This window comes from Trichechus manatus, unplaced genomic scaffold (genome assembly GCF_000243295.1).
Source record: "Trichechus manatus latirostris isolate Lorelei unplaced genomic scaffold, TriManLat1.0 scaffold00060, whole genome shotgun sequence".
Lineage (NCBI taxonomy): Eukaryota > Metazoa > Chordata > Mammalia > Sirenia > Trichechidae > Trichechus > Trichechus manatus.
Window position 1 is genome coordinate 11954456 of NW_004443996.1, and position 13204 is coordinate 11967659.

The window sequence follows — 13204 nt, forward strand, 5'->3', positions numbered from 1 at the left end:
AAATGGTGTATCTTTGGCTATGTATATTTTCACCAAAAAAAAAAAAAAAAGGTCGAGAAGGGAGTGTTGACATGTCACAGGATTGTTAACCAATGTCATAAAACAATATATGTACTGACTGTTAATGAGAAACTATTTGTTCTGTAAACCTTCACCTAATGTACAATAAAAAAAGAAATGTACTGGAAGTTCTAGCGAGAGCAATAAGGCAAAAAAGGCAAATAAAGTGCATCCAAATTGGTAAGGAAAAGGTAAAATTATCTCTATTTGCAGATGATATGATCCTATACGTAGAAAATCTCTGAGATTGTTCAAGAAATGTACTGGAACTAATAGAAGGATTCAGCGACATACAAGATAAACATACAGAAATCAGTAAGATCCCTCTACACTAACAAAGAGAACTCCAAAAAAGGAAACCAGGAAAACAGTACCATTTATAATAGCCCACTCAAAAGATAAAATACATAGAAATAAACCTAACCAGGGATGTAAAAGACTTATACAAAGAAAACGACAAAACACTACTGTAAGAAATCAAAAGTTGTTGTTATTGTTAGGTGCTCTCCAGTCTGTTCCGACTCATAGCCCCCCACCCCCACGTACAACAGAACGAAAACACTGCCTGGTCCTGCACAATCCTCATGATCGTTGTTATACTTGAGCCTATTGTTGCAGCCTCTATGTCAATCCATCTCATTGAGGATCTTCCTCTTTTTAGATGACCCTCCACTTTATGAAGCATGATGTCCTTCTCTGGGGACTGGTCCCTCCTGATAACATGCCTAAAGTATGTAAGATGAAGTCTCGTCATCCTCGCTTCTAAGGAACATTCTGGCTGAACGTCTTCCAATAAAATTTGTTCATTCTTTTGGAAGTCCATGGTATATTCAATATTCTTCGCCAACACCACAACTCAAAGGTGTCAATTATTCCTTGGTCTTCCTTTATTCATCGTCCAGCTTTCGCATGCATATGAGGCGAATGAAAACACCATGGCTTAGGTCGGGCGCACCTTAGTCCTCAAAGTGACTTCTTTGCTTTTTATCACTTTAAAGAGGTCTTTTGCAGCAGATTTTCCCAATGCAATGCTTCATTTGATTTCTTGACTGTTGCTTCCATGGGCGTTGATTGTGGATCCAAGTAAAATGAAATCCTTGACAATGGCAATCTTTTCTCTGTTTATCATGATGTTGCTTTATTGGTCCAGTTGTGAGGATTTTTGTTTTCTTTACTTTGAGTTGTAATCCATACTGAAGGCTGTGCTCTTTGATCTTCATCAGTAAGTATTTTAAATCCTATTCACTTTCTGTGTCGTCTGCATAATGCAGGTTGTTAATGAGTCTTCCTCCAGTCCTGATGCCCCGTTTTTCTTCATATAGTCCACCTTCTCTGATTATATGTTCAGCATACAGATTGAATAAGTGTGGTGAAAGGATACAACCCTGACGCACACCTTTTGTGATTTTAAACCATGCAGTATCCCCTTGTTCTGTTCAAACGACTGCCTCTTGATCTATGTACAGGTTCTGCATGAGCACAATTAAGTGTTCTGCAATTCCCATTCTTCACAATGTTAACCATAATTAGTGATGATCCACAGAATTGAATGCCTTTGCATACTCAACAAAACACAGGTAAACATCTTTCTGGTATTCTCTGCTTTCAGCCAGGATCCATCTGACATTAGCAGTGATATCCCTTGTTCCACGTCTTCTTCTGAATCTGGCTTGAGTTTCTGGCACTTCCCTGTTGACGTACTGCTACTGCCACTTTTGAATGATCTTTAGCAAAATTTTACTTGTGTTTGATATTGATGATATTGTTCAATAATTTCTACATTGTGTTGGATCGCCTTTCTTTAGAATTGGCATAAATATGAACCTCTTCTAGTCGGTTGGCCAGGTAGCTGTCTTCCAAATTTCTTGGCATAGCCAAGTGAGCACTTCCAGAACTGCATTCGTTTGTTGAAAGAACTCAGTTGGTATTACGTCAATGCCTTCAGTGCAGCTTGAACCTCTTCCTTCAGTACCATCGGTTCCTGATCATATACTACTTCCTGAAATGGTTAAATGTAGACCAGTTCTTTTTGGTATAATGTTTCTGTGTATTCCTTCCATCTTCTTTTGATGCTTCCTGCATCATTTAATATTTTCCCTATAGAATCCTTCAATATTGCAACTCAAGGCCTGAATGTTTTCTTTAGTTCTTTCAGCTTGGGAAATGCAGAATGTGTTCTTCCTTTTTGGTTTCCTAACTCCAGGTCTTTGCACATGTCATAATACTTTACTTTGTCTTCTCGAACTGCCCTTTGAAATCTTCTGTTCAGCTCTTTTACTTCATCATTTCTTCCATTTACTTTAGCTATTCAACGTTCAGGAGAGCAAGTTTCAGAGTCTCTTCTGACATCCATTTAGGCCTTTTTTTCTTTCCTGTCTTTTTAATGACCTTTTGAATTCTTCATGTATGATGTCTTTGATGTCATTCCACAACTTGTCTGGTCTTTGGTCATTAGTGTTCAACGTGTCAAATCTATTTTTGAAATGGTCTCTAAATTCAGGTGGGGTATACCTAAGGTCATACTTTGGCTCTCATGGGCTTGTTATAATTTTCTTCAGCTTGAACTTGAAATTGCATGTGAGCAATTGATGGTCTGTTCTGCAGTCTGCTCCTGGCCTTGTTCTGACTGATGATATTGAGCTTTTCCAGAGTCTCTTTCCACAGATGTAGTCGATTTGATTCCTGTGTATTCCATGTGTATAGTCGCCATTTATGTTGTTGAAAAAAGGTATTTGCAATGAAGAATTCGTTGGTCTTGCAAAATTCTATCATGCGATCCCTGGCATCATTTCTATCACCATGGTCATATTTCCCAACTACGGATCCCCCTACTTTGTTTCCAACTTTTGCAGTCTGATCATCAGTAATTATCAATGCATCCTCATTGCATGTTCAATCAGTTTCAGACTGCAGAAGTTGGTAAAAATCTTCAGTTTCTTCATATTTGGCATTAGTGGTTGGTGCATAATTTTTGATAATTGTTGTATTAACTGGTCTTCCTTGTAGGCGTATGGATAGTATCCTATCACTAACAGTGTTGTACTTCAGGATAGCTCTTGAAATGTTCCTTTTGACAATGAAAGCAACGTCATTCCTCTTCTAGTTGTCATTCTTGGCAAAGTAGACCATATTATTGTCTGATTCAAAATGGCCAGTACCAGTCCATTTCAGCTCATTAATGCCTAGGATGTCGATGTTTATGTGTTCCATTTCATTTTTGATGATTTCCAATTTTTCTAGATTCATACATCATGCATACCAAGTTCCGATTATTAATGGGTGTTTGCAGCTGTTTCTTCTCATTTTGAGTTATGCCACATCAACAGATGAAGGTTCCAAAAGTTTGACTCCACCCATGTCATTATGGTCGACTCTACTTTGAAGTGGTAGCTCTTCCTCAGTCATCTTTTCAGTGCCTTCCAACCGAAGGGGCTCATCTTCTGGCACTATATCAGACAATGTTTGGCTGCTGTTCATAAGGTTTTCACTGTTTAATTTTTTTCAGGAGTAGACTTACAGCTCCTTCTTCCTAGTGTGTCTTAGTCTGGAAGCTCAGCTGAAACCTGTCCACCATGGGTGAGCCAGCTGGTATTTGAATACCGGTGGCATAGCTTCCAGCATCACAGCAACACGCAAGCCCCCACAGTACGACAAACTGACAGACACGTGGGGAAAACCAAAAGGAACCTATATAAATGGAAGGACATAACATGCTCATGGATAAGAAGACTTAACATTGTGAAAATGTAAAATACTACCCAAAGCGACCTATAGTTATATAATGCTATCACGATCCATATTCCATAAACATTCTTTAAGGAGATGGAAAAACTTATCACTGACTTTATATGGAAAGAAAGAGAACCCGGATCTTTAAAGCACTAATGAAGAAGAACAAAGTATGAGGCCTCACACTTCCCTGTCTCAGAACCTACTGTACAGCCACAGTAGTCAAAACACTTTTGTACTGATACAATGACAGACACATAGACCAATGGAACAGAATTGAGAACCCAGAAGTAAATCCATCCACCTATGAACAGGTGATCTTCAACAAAGTACTGAAATCCATTAAATGGAGAAGAGATAGTCTCTTTAACAAACGGTGCTAGAAACACTAGATATTCATTTGCATAAAAAATGAAACAGGATCCATACCTCATGCCATATGCAAAAACTAACTCAAGATGGATCAAAGACCTAAATGTAAAACCTAAAACTATAAAGATCATGGAAGATAAAATAAGGACAAAACTAGGGCCTCTAATTTATGGCATAAATAGACTATCAAACATAACCAAAAATGTACAAACAGAGGAAGCAAACTAGACTACTTGGATCACCTAAAAATTAAACACTTATGTGCATCAAAAGATTTTTCCAAAAGAGTAAAAAGAGAACCTACAAGCCTAGGAAAAAAAAAAACAATTTGGCAATGACATATCTGACAAGGGTCTAATCACTAAAATTTATAGAAATCTTCAACACCTCAACAACAAAAAGAAAAACAATACAATTAAAAAATGGACAAAAGACATGAACAGATACTTCACCAAAGAAGACATTCAGGTGACCAATAAATATATTAAGATTGATGCTCGTGATCATTAGCCATCAGAGAGGTACAAATCAAAACTACAATAAGATATCATGTCACCCCAGCAATAACAGAAATGATCAAAAAAATAAACAAACCAAAAAACCCAAAACAACAAATGCTGGTGAGGGTGTGTGGTAGTTGGAACTCTCATACACTGCTGGTAGAATTGTAAAATGGTACAATCACTGTGGAAAAGGGTATGGTGATTCCTTAAAAGTTAGAAATAGAGATATTATACGATGCAACAATCTCACTACTAGGTATATATCCTAGAAAAATAAGAGCCATGACATGAATAGATATATGCACACCCATGTTCATTGCAGCATTATTCACAATAGCAAAAATATGGAAACAACCTAAGTGTCCATCAATGGATGAATGGATAAACAAACTACATAAACACAATGAAATACTGCACAACATTAAAGAATAAAGACAAAACCTAGAAACATTTCACAACATGGATGAACCAGGAGGACATTATGCTGAGTGAAATAAGTCAATTACAAAAGGACAAATATTTTATGAGACCCCTATTATAAAAGTAAAGAAAAGATTTACACACAGAAAGAAGCATTTTTTGATTGTTACCAGTGATGGGAGGGAGAGGGAAGGAAAATCAATAACTAGATAGTAGACACGTATTAACTTGGGTGAAGGGAAAGGTAATACACAAAAAAGGTGAGGTCAGCACAACATGACCAAGGCAAAGGAAGGCACTGGGAACTAGGCAAGAGTAAAAGGCAACAATAATAAATACTATTACATACAAAATCCTGCAATAACAGTAATAACAAACAATAATTTACCAGTGGATACATAGGTAGACATGTAAGCTGAACAGGTGTGGGATGGTGTATGGGAGTATTCCCACAAGCTTATATAGGTTTGAGAGAGGATATTTCTACATACGTATTTGTATGTGCTGCAAATATATCCATGTATATAATAGAGCACACAGGGTGCAAAATTATGAAAACCTCTTAGCCATAAGCAAAATCCTTCAGGGACTGAGTCACTGGGCTTGAGGGCTTAGGACCATAGTTTTGGGAGACATGTAGGTCAACTGGCATAACATGGTCAATAAAGACAATGTTCTACATCTTACTTTGTTGAGTAACAATTGGGGTCTTAAAAGCTTGAGAGCAGCCATCTAAGATAAAACAATTGGTCTCTTCCCATCTGGAGCAAAGAAGAGTGAAGAAAATGAAAGACGCAAGGGAACAATTATTCCAAAGGACTAATGGACCACACGAACCACAGCCTTCACTAGCCTGAGACAAGAAGAACTAGTTGGTGCCTGACTACCACTACCAACTGTTCTGATTGGGACCACACTAGCAGGTTCTGGACAGAGTTGGAGGAAAATGTAGAACAAAATACAAATTCATAAAAAGACCACAATACTTGTTTGATAGAGACTGGTGGAACCCCCAGACTATGGACCTTAGACACCCTTCAAACCTGAAACTAAATCCACTCCCAGAGATCACATTTCAGCTAAAGAGTAGACAGGCCAGTAAAGTCAACAATAACACCATGAGGAACGTGCTTCTCAGAACAATCAACTATACAAGATCAAAAGGGTAGCATTTGCCTAAAGACAAAGTTCAGAAGACGGGAAGGGGCAGAAAAGATGGGCGAATGGAAACGGGAAACCCAGGGAGGAAGTGGGTAGAGTGCTGTCACATTGAGGAGACTGCAACTAATGTCACAAAACAAAATATATATAAATTGTTGAACGGGAAAATAATTTGCTCTGTAAACGTTCACCCAAGCCACAATAAAATGTTAAAAAAAGAAACTTTACAAAAAAAAGAAAAAGAAGATAGAAAAACAGTCATGCAACGGAGGCACACTGTGAAATAAAACGCTGATGAAACCATGTGGTATACTTCCCGCTAGGAATTTTATTTGACTCTGGGAAACCAAACTTTCAACCTAAGAGATCCTTGATAAAATAGCCTGGATTTTCCTCCTACCAGGACACTGGTTTAGAGTTCATGTTCAAAAACATTATAAACTGAATATACTTGATGTAATTTAGAATTTCAGTTATTACTTTGGGAAAATGGATTCTCATTTACAATGTTTTTCCTTTTTTTTTTTTGAGAACTTTTGTTTAATGCTCAGTTTTAGTCAAAGAGTCTGAATAAAATTCCTCCATCTGAGACTCTGGCAAGTTGCTAAGTTTATCTAGGACATGTTTTTCTGTTGAGTTGAATCAACCTCATCTAAGATTTGCTGTATACATTTTAAGAAACTGGATTCCCCATATGTTTGTCTTGTGCGGTGTTGAGGATAAAATCTGAGCTTTCAGCTGGCCTCACAGATAAGTAATTTATGTGGTTTTTCTGCCTCGTTTTGTGTATGAGTTTCTGTCTTGTCTCAGGAAGACTTGACTGGCAGTTCCTGGGTTTTTCTTTCTTTTTTTCTTATGAGGCAGCCTTTTAAGTGTTAGTTGTTTTCTCTTCCAAGAAACACAGCTTCTTGCAACTGTCTTATGTAATAGGGGAAAAGATCCCAGACTTAAATTTAATTAAAAGAGATTTTTATTAAGCCAAGACAAAGACAATCATTGCTATGAGGAATTTGGCCAGTGTGCGCCAATGAGTTGGGCTTTCAGTAGCTACATTGAGATAAATTTGATACAAAGTGGTCTATTTGAAAAGTGCACTGAAAAAAGGATGAATTTTTTATTTTGATTGGTATAACAAGGCCTTAAAAAAATAGAAATTATTTTAAATTGCTCTTTAACACGTGCAGGAGACAGGGTTATGAAAATGTAATAATATGCTACCTCCAGATGGTTTATTCAATTGGATTATAATATCCCTTCAAAGAACTTACTCTGTTCTGTTTAATGAAAAATAAGCATTTATATAAATTAAATAGTCCTAATATGCTCAGGAATTAATGAAAGTAAATTTGTTCTGACAAAGGGTTTTATGTTTTTGTCAAGTTTGAAAGCAAAATCTTAAAAGCAAAACCTTTTATAAATAACTTAAGCTAGACATTACATGAAATGTGTTTTATTTAGTGAAAGGGAGTGACTTTTATTAATTCCAGAAGAGAGGAAAGAAAGCCAAACTGCTTACCAAGAGAATAACAAAAAAAGAAAAGAAAAATTAGAAGGAAAAGAGTTTAGTTATCTTTTGTCTTTCAAAATACCTAGGCCAACTTAAAAATATGTAAATGAATCAAAGTTAACCAATTCTTTCTTGATAATGAGCCTCTGAGACCCACATGTCTCCAGAGAAGATTTTGAAAAGACCCTTCCCAACCAGATGAAAACCTTTTTTTAAGACAAAAGAAAATAAGATAAATAAGGTGGACCTTAAACCCTTTGCCATTGAGTTGATTTTGACTCATAGCAACCCTATGGGACAGAGTAGAACTACCCTATGTGAACTTTAATGAGGTCTAAAATAAGAAAAATTCTGTCTTAATACAGATGCCAGAAACTGGATGAATCACCAACATTAAAAAAAAAACAAAAACTGTGAACAAATCTAAGGTTAGATTGAGAAAATACAAGAAAAGGTAAAAATTTGAATGAAAATATACACTATTTAAACAAATTTTACTTCAACAGTAATTATGTTTTGCAGCATTTAAGAACACCTGTTGCCATCGAGTCAATTTCTACTCATAGCTACCCTGTAGGACAGAGTAGAACTGCCCCATAGGGTTTCCAAGGAGCGGCTGGCTGGTGATTAGAACTGCTGAAATTTTGGTTGGCAAATAGGCTTAAATAATTTCCAAGATTTTTAGGTAACTTACTGTGATGGTTAAGGTTGTGTGTCAACTTGCCTAGGCCATGATTCTTAGTGATTTGGCAGCTATGGAATGACGTTATCACCTCCATAATGAGATCTGATATAATATAGTCACCTCGATGATGAGATCTGCTATGAGAGCCAAACAGTTGAAATGAAGTCTCCTTGGGGTTGTGGCCTGCATCCAATATATGTGGACTTTCTGGCAAAACTCACTGGCTTTTGCTCACTCTGGATAGCACAGCTGGCTCCTCATCTGTTTCTTGGGACTTGATCTAGCATCTTACCTGCCAGTCTTGGGATTCATCAACTTCTGAAGCCCATGAGCCAGAGGCCTGCTGTCTGATCTGCCGACCTTGTGTTTGCCAGCCCCTGCAACTACATGAGTCAGGAGAAGCCTCCAGCCTGACCCACAGACTTGGGACTTTCCAGCCTGTACAACCACGTGTGCCATTTTCTTGACATAAATCTCTCTTTCTATATATATATATATATATGTATATACATATATACACTTCACTGATTTTGGTTCTCTAGTGAATCCAGTCTAAGATACTCATGAATATTAAATAGAATTAATGAATAATTGAAGTTTATAGGCTCTTATCTTTTATGCCACAGAGAAAGGATATAGATAGACAGACAGGCAGACAGAGATAGGTGGTTGATAGATAGATAGATGTGGATAGGTATGGATATGGATATAGATATATATTTGGGTCTAATAATGAGTGTGTTCATTTTTGACACTTAAAGGGTTGTACTCTAAGAGATATACAACAAGGACAAGAAATTTAAAAGGTTTATTAAAAGGAAATTTATACGATATGGTCAAAGTTCTTATTTACTGTGGCTAAAGTTTAATGGGTTAATTTATGGGAATTTTTAAGAGCTTTAATGTCAAATAACATATAAAGCAAAGAACTGAGTTACTTGCTGTTAAGATAACAAAATTTTCTTTTGGTTGAAGAGTTAATTTTATTCTGCATGCAATCTGTCTCGAAGGCAAAGGTTTGACAGAATAAATTCCTGAGTCAAAAACCAAGCCAGATGGCTTTGTAAAAAGCTGAAGTCTTTACCTTTAATATCTTCAGTTAAATAACTCAAGTATTGTTTCTCAGTGACCTATGATAAACTACTGACAACTTTGAAACTTCATGGAAAGGCACAAAAGATTTGACTCTGTTTTATAAAGAGAAGAGTGCTAAAATAAGTTTATTTAATATGTTATGGATCACATAAAACATGTCAAATCAGGAGAAGTACCAAATTTTCTTTGAGTTAAAATTTATGTGTCAGTAATGTTTGCCTGATATTCTACAAGTGCAGAATATTATATCATAATTTTATTACGTCGATTGCTAACTTAGTTGCAACTTTGTTTCCTTTAATTTAGCATCATCAAAGCCAGTGGTTTTAACTGGGGAATTCACATCATTTACCCATAGAGCTTTTAGATATAGGAAGCCGTTTTTTTAAATTTTCATTCCCTTTTTAATGTAAGAATCCTTTGAATCTGAAAATGGTACAGTTTGGATCTCATAAGTTTACCCCTTATGAAATAGTCACCAGAGGACCTATGATCCTCCCTTATGATGCTTGTATTCACCCTAATATTGCACAGCCTGAGTTACTAAAATATTACCAGTCATTGATCCAATACGCTAAGGAATATCTTTCACAGGTGTGGGAGAGCTTTGATGAATGCAAATTAGAATCCTCAAACCTATCTATTTCCCCAGGACAATACATTTATTGGAAGAGGTATCAATTGAAAGACTCATTAGTACCCCATTGGAAAGGATCATATCTAGTTCTCCTTGCTAATCCATGCACTGCCCAATTACAGGGAGTTAAAACCTGGATCCACTTGTCACAACTGAAGAAGGCCAAGGCACCCCTCAGGACTCATCAACCCTCTGGACAACTGAAAAATCACTTTAAAATGCCTTAGTAACCAGAAGCAGACAACATCTGAGGCAGATAGATGATCCCAAGATCATGGAACAAGACTCCATGAATCTTGCTAAATTTTGTGGATTTTGCTTTGTAATTGTAGCTATTCTTATGGGATTAGCTTTACTTTATACTTGTGGTCTTTTCCTTGGTAATTTTATCCAATATGAAGATCCATTTAACTTTTATCTTTCTCTTTTTAGTGGCATCTCCCGCCTCATGGGAAGAAAATGCATTTATTTAATTATCCCAGTCAGTATCTAGTGCCAGCAATTTGACTGAATGTTGGATCTGTCTTCTCCATGGGTATAAAAATTCAGATGCATTAGCATTCTGTATATCAAATTATAGTCTTGTACTCAATGCTAATGTTAATTTCAGCAATTTCTTTAAGTGAGCCATACATGTTAAGCTGTGGCATACCTCCGGATTGTTCGCCCAACCTCAGGTACTGTCTTAGTCATCTAGTGCTGCTATAACAGAAATACTACAAGTGGACGGTTTTAACAAAGAGAAGTTTATTTCTTCACAGTAAAGTAGGCTAAAAGTCCAAATTCAGGGCATCGGCTCCAGGGGAAGGCCTTCTCTCTGTCGGCCTTCTCTTCAATGTTCCCCTGGACTAGGAGCTTCTCTGCACACAGACCCTGGTTCAAAGGACGTGCTCTGCTCCCGGCACTGCTTTCTTGATGGTATGAGGTCCGCCTATCTCTCTGCTCACTTCTCTCTTTTGCATTTCAAGACATTGCCTCAGGATACAATCCAATCTTGTAGACTGAGTCCTGCCTTACTAACACAACTGCCACCCATCCTCCCTCATTAACTTCATAGAGGCAGGATTTACAACATATAGGGAGATCACACAGTACCAGGAATCATGGCCCAGAAAAACTGATATACACATTTTTGGGGGACATAATTCAAACCATGACAGGTACCATGTTTCAACCTAACTCATATCATAGAAGGGAGAATGAATTGTTCTAAGAAAAAATCATTTCCCAGTTGGAACAGATTGCAGAAGTACTGTCTAAATGATACTACTTTACCACTGCCCCCCGCTGATTCTCCTAGGTACTTCATGAGTTTGTTCCAAAGTGCAACCAAACTCCCCAACTTCTTATGAGGAATAAAGACTAATTTAAATAACTTTTTCCACCTTTGTACTAAGCTCTAGAGCCCAGTGAGATTAGGTTGATTGTCCCTTTGTAACAATTCCCTTACTGAAAATTGGCTTAAGCAGGTTAATGAAACTATTCCTTTCCTGGACAATTATACCAGAAACAGTATGACTTGTTCTCCTCCTGAATATGTATTTTTATGTAGATGACCAAACTATAGCACAGTAGAAGATTCAAACCCAAGTGATAGTCTCTATGCTTGTGCGTTGCCCTGCTTGGATGGTTGGAGGATGAGAGGGCAGTGCACACTAGGTCTCTTAGGAGTTCCCTAAATATCCATTTTTATAATCAAAGTGTACATTGGACTGAGTTGAAGACCCTTGTTTGAAATAAGAGAGATTCTTCGTCAAACCATAAACAGAGCCGACAAACCCAGGTTAGGTTGGGTGTTCCTCCACGCTCACTTACCCAATTATGGCATTCCCCAGTTAGAAAAATCAATTCATAATTTTTCTGCTACCTTGCTGATGGTATTGCAGATGGAATGGAAGCACAACAAAAATCTCTAGAATTCCTTCATAAAGTAGTATTAGACAATAGAATATCTCTTGATTTACTCTTAGCTCAACAAGGGGGAGTCTGTGCCATGGCTAAAACCTCCTGCTGTACTTGGATAAATACGACAGGAGAAGTTGATGTTGTTGTTGTTAGGTGCTGTCAAGTTGGTTCCAACTCATAGTGACCCTATGTAGAACACAAGAAAACACTGCCTGGTCCTTCGCCATCCTCACAATCATTGCTATGTTTGAACCCATTGTTGCAGCCACTGTGTCAATCCATCTCACTGAGGGGTCTTTCTCTTTTTTTACCTTACCAAGAATGATGTCCTTCTCCAGGGACTGGTCCTTCCTGATAACACGTCTAAAGTATGTGAGATGAAGTGTCACCACCCTCACTTCCAAGGAGCACACTGGCCATACTTCTTCCAAGACAGACTTATGTGTTCTTCTGGCAGTCCCTGGTATATTCAATATTCTTCGCCAACACCATAATTCAAAGGCATCAATTCTTCTTTGATCTTCCTTATTAAATTGTCCAGCTTTCGCATGCAGATGAGGGGATTGAAAATATCATGGCTTGAGTCAGGCAAACTTTAGTCCTCAAAGTGACATCTTTGCATTTCAACCATTTAAAGAGGTGTTTTGCAGCAGAATAGGTAAAGTAGACAAGATATTATTATTATTATAGCAATCAAGATGATTAATCAAGTTTGCAATATAGAGGACAACCAGAAACCAATGCCATTGAGTAACCAACTAAAAATGTCCATAAAATGAGAGTCAGGCATAGGAGGTATTGAATGGAGCCAAGTAGTTTTCTGGCAAATTTTTCTAACAGGAGAAGTAGAAGAAGGTATTAGAAAAATTCTCCAGAAAGTTACTTGGCTTCTTAGTTGCTGTAATAATTATTGAAGGTCTTGTTAAATATTGTATGAAATGCCTGTCTAATGCTTGTAATGAAACTGCAGTCCCTCCTGATATGTAGAGAATTATATGTCTTGAAGAAACTAAGTCTTTAAAGGAGACCAACTTCATACCTTGAGTTAGCCTTTTATGATGTCAATTGTTCCCCCAAATGTGGCCTTGCTAAGCACGTAACCCAACTAGAGGATCACAGAAGCAGAGTGT

The 13204-nt window shown here is 37.3% G+C and overlaps 1 protein-coding gene across 5 annotated transcripts in view; it reads right to left on the reverse strand.

Moving 5' to 3' along the window:
• Positions 1 to 13204, reverse strand: part of GPR174 (G protein-coupled receptor 174) — a 102737-nt gene that overhangs the window by 24552 nt on the left and 64981 nt on the right. The window contains exon 1 of one of the 5 annotated variants that reach the window (XM_004378889.3): positions 8558 to 8799. The exons of the other annotated variants lie outside the window; for them this stretch is intronic. The gene's annotated coding sequence lies outside the window, so the exon portion shown is untranslated. Of the gene's footprint in view, positions 1 to 8557; positions 8800 to 13204 lie in introns of those variants that run through there. 5 annotated transcript variants of the gene reach the window in all.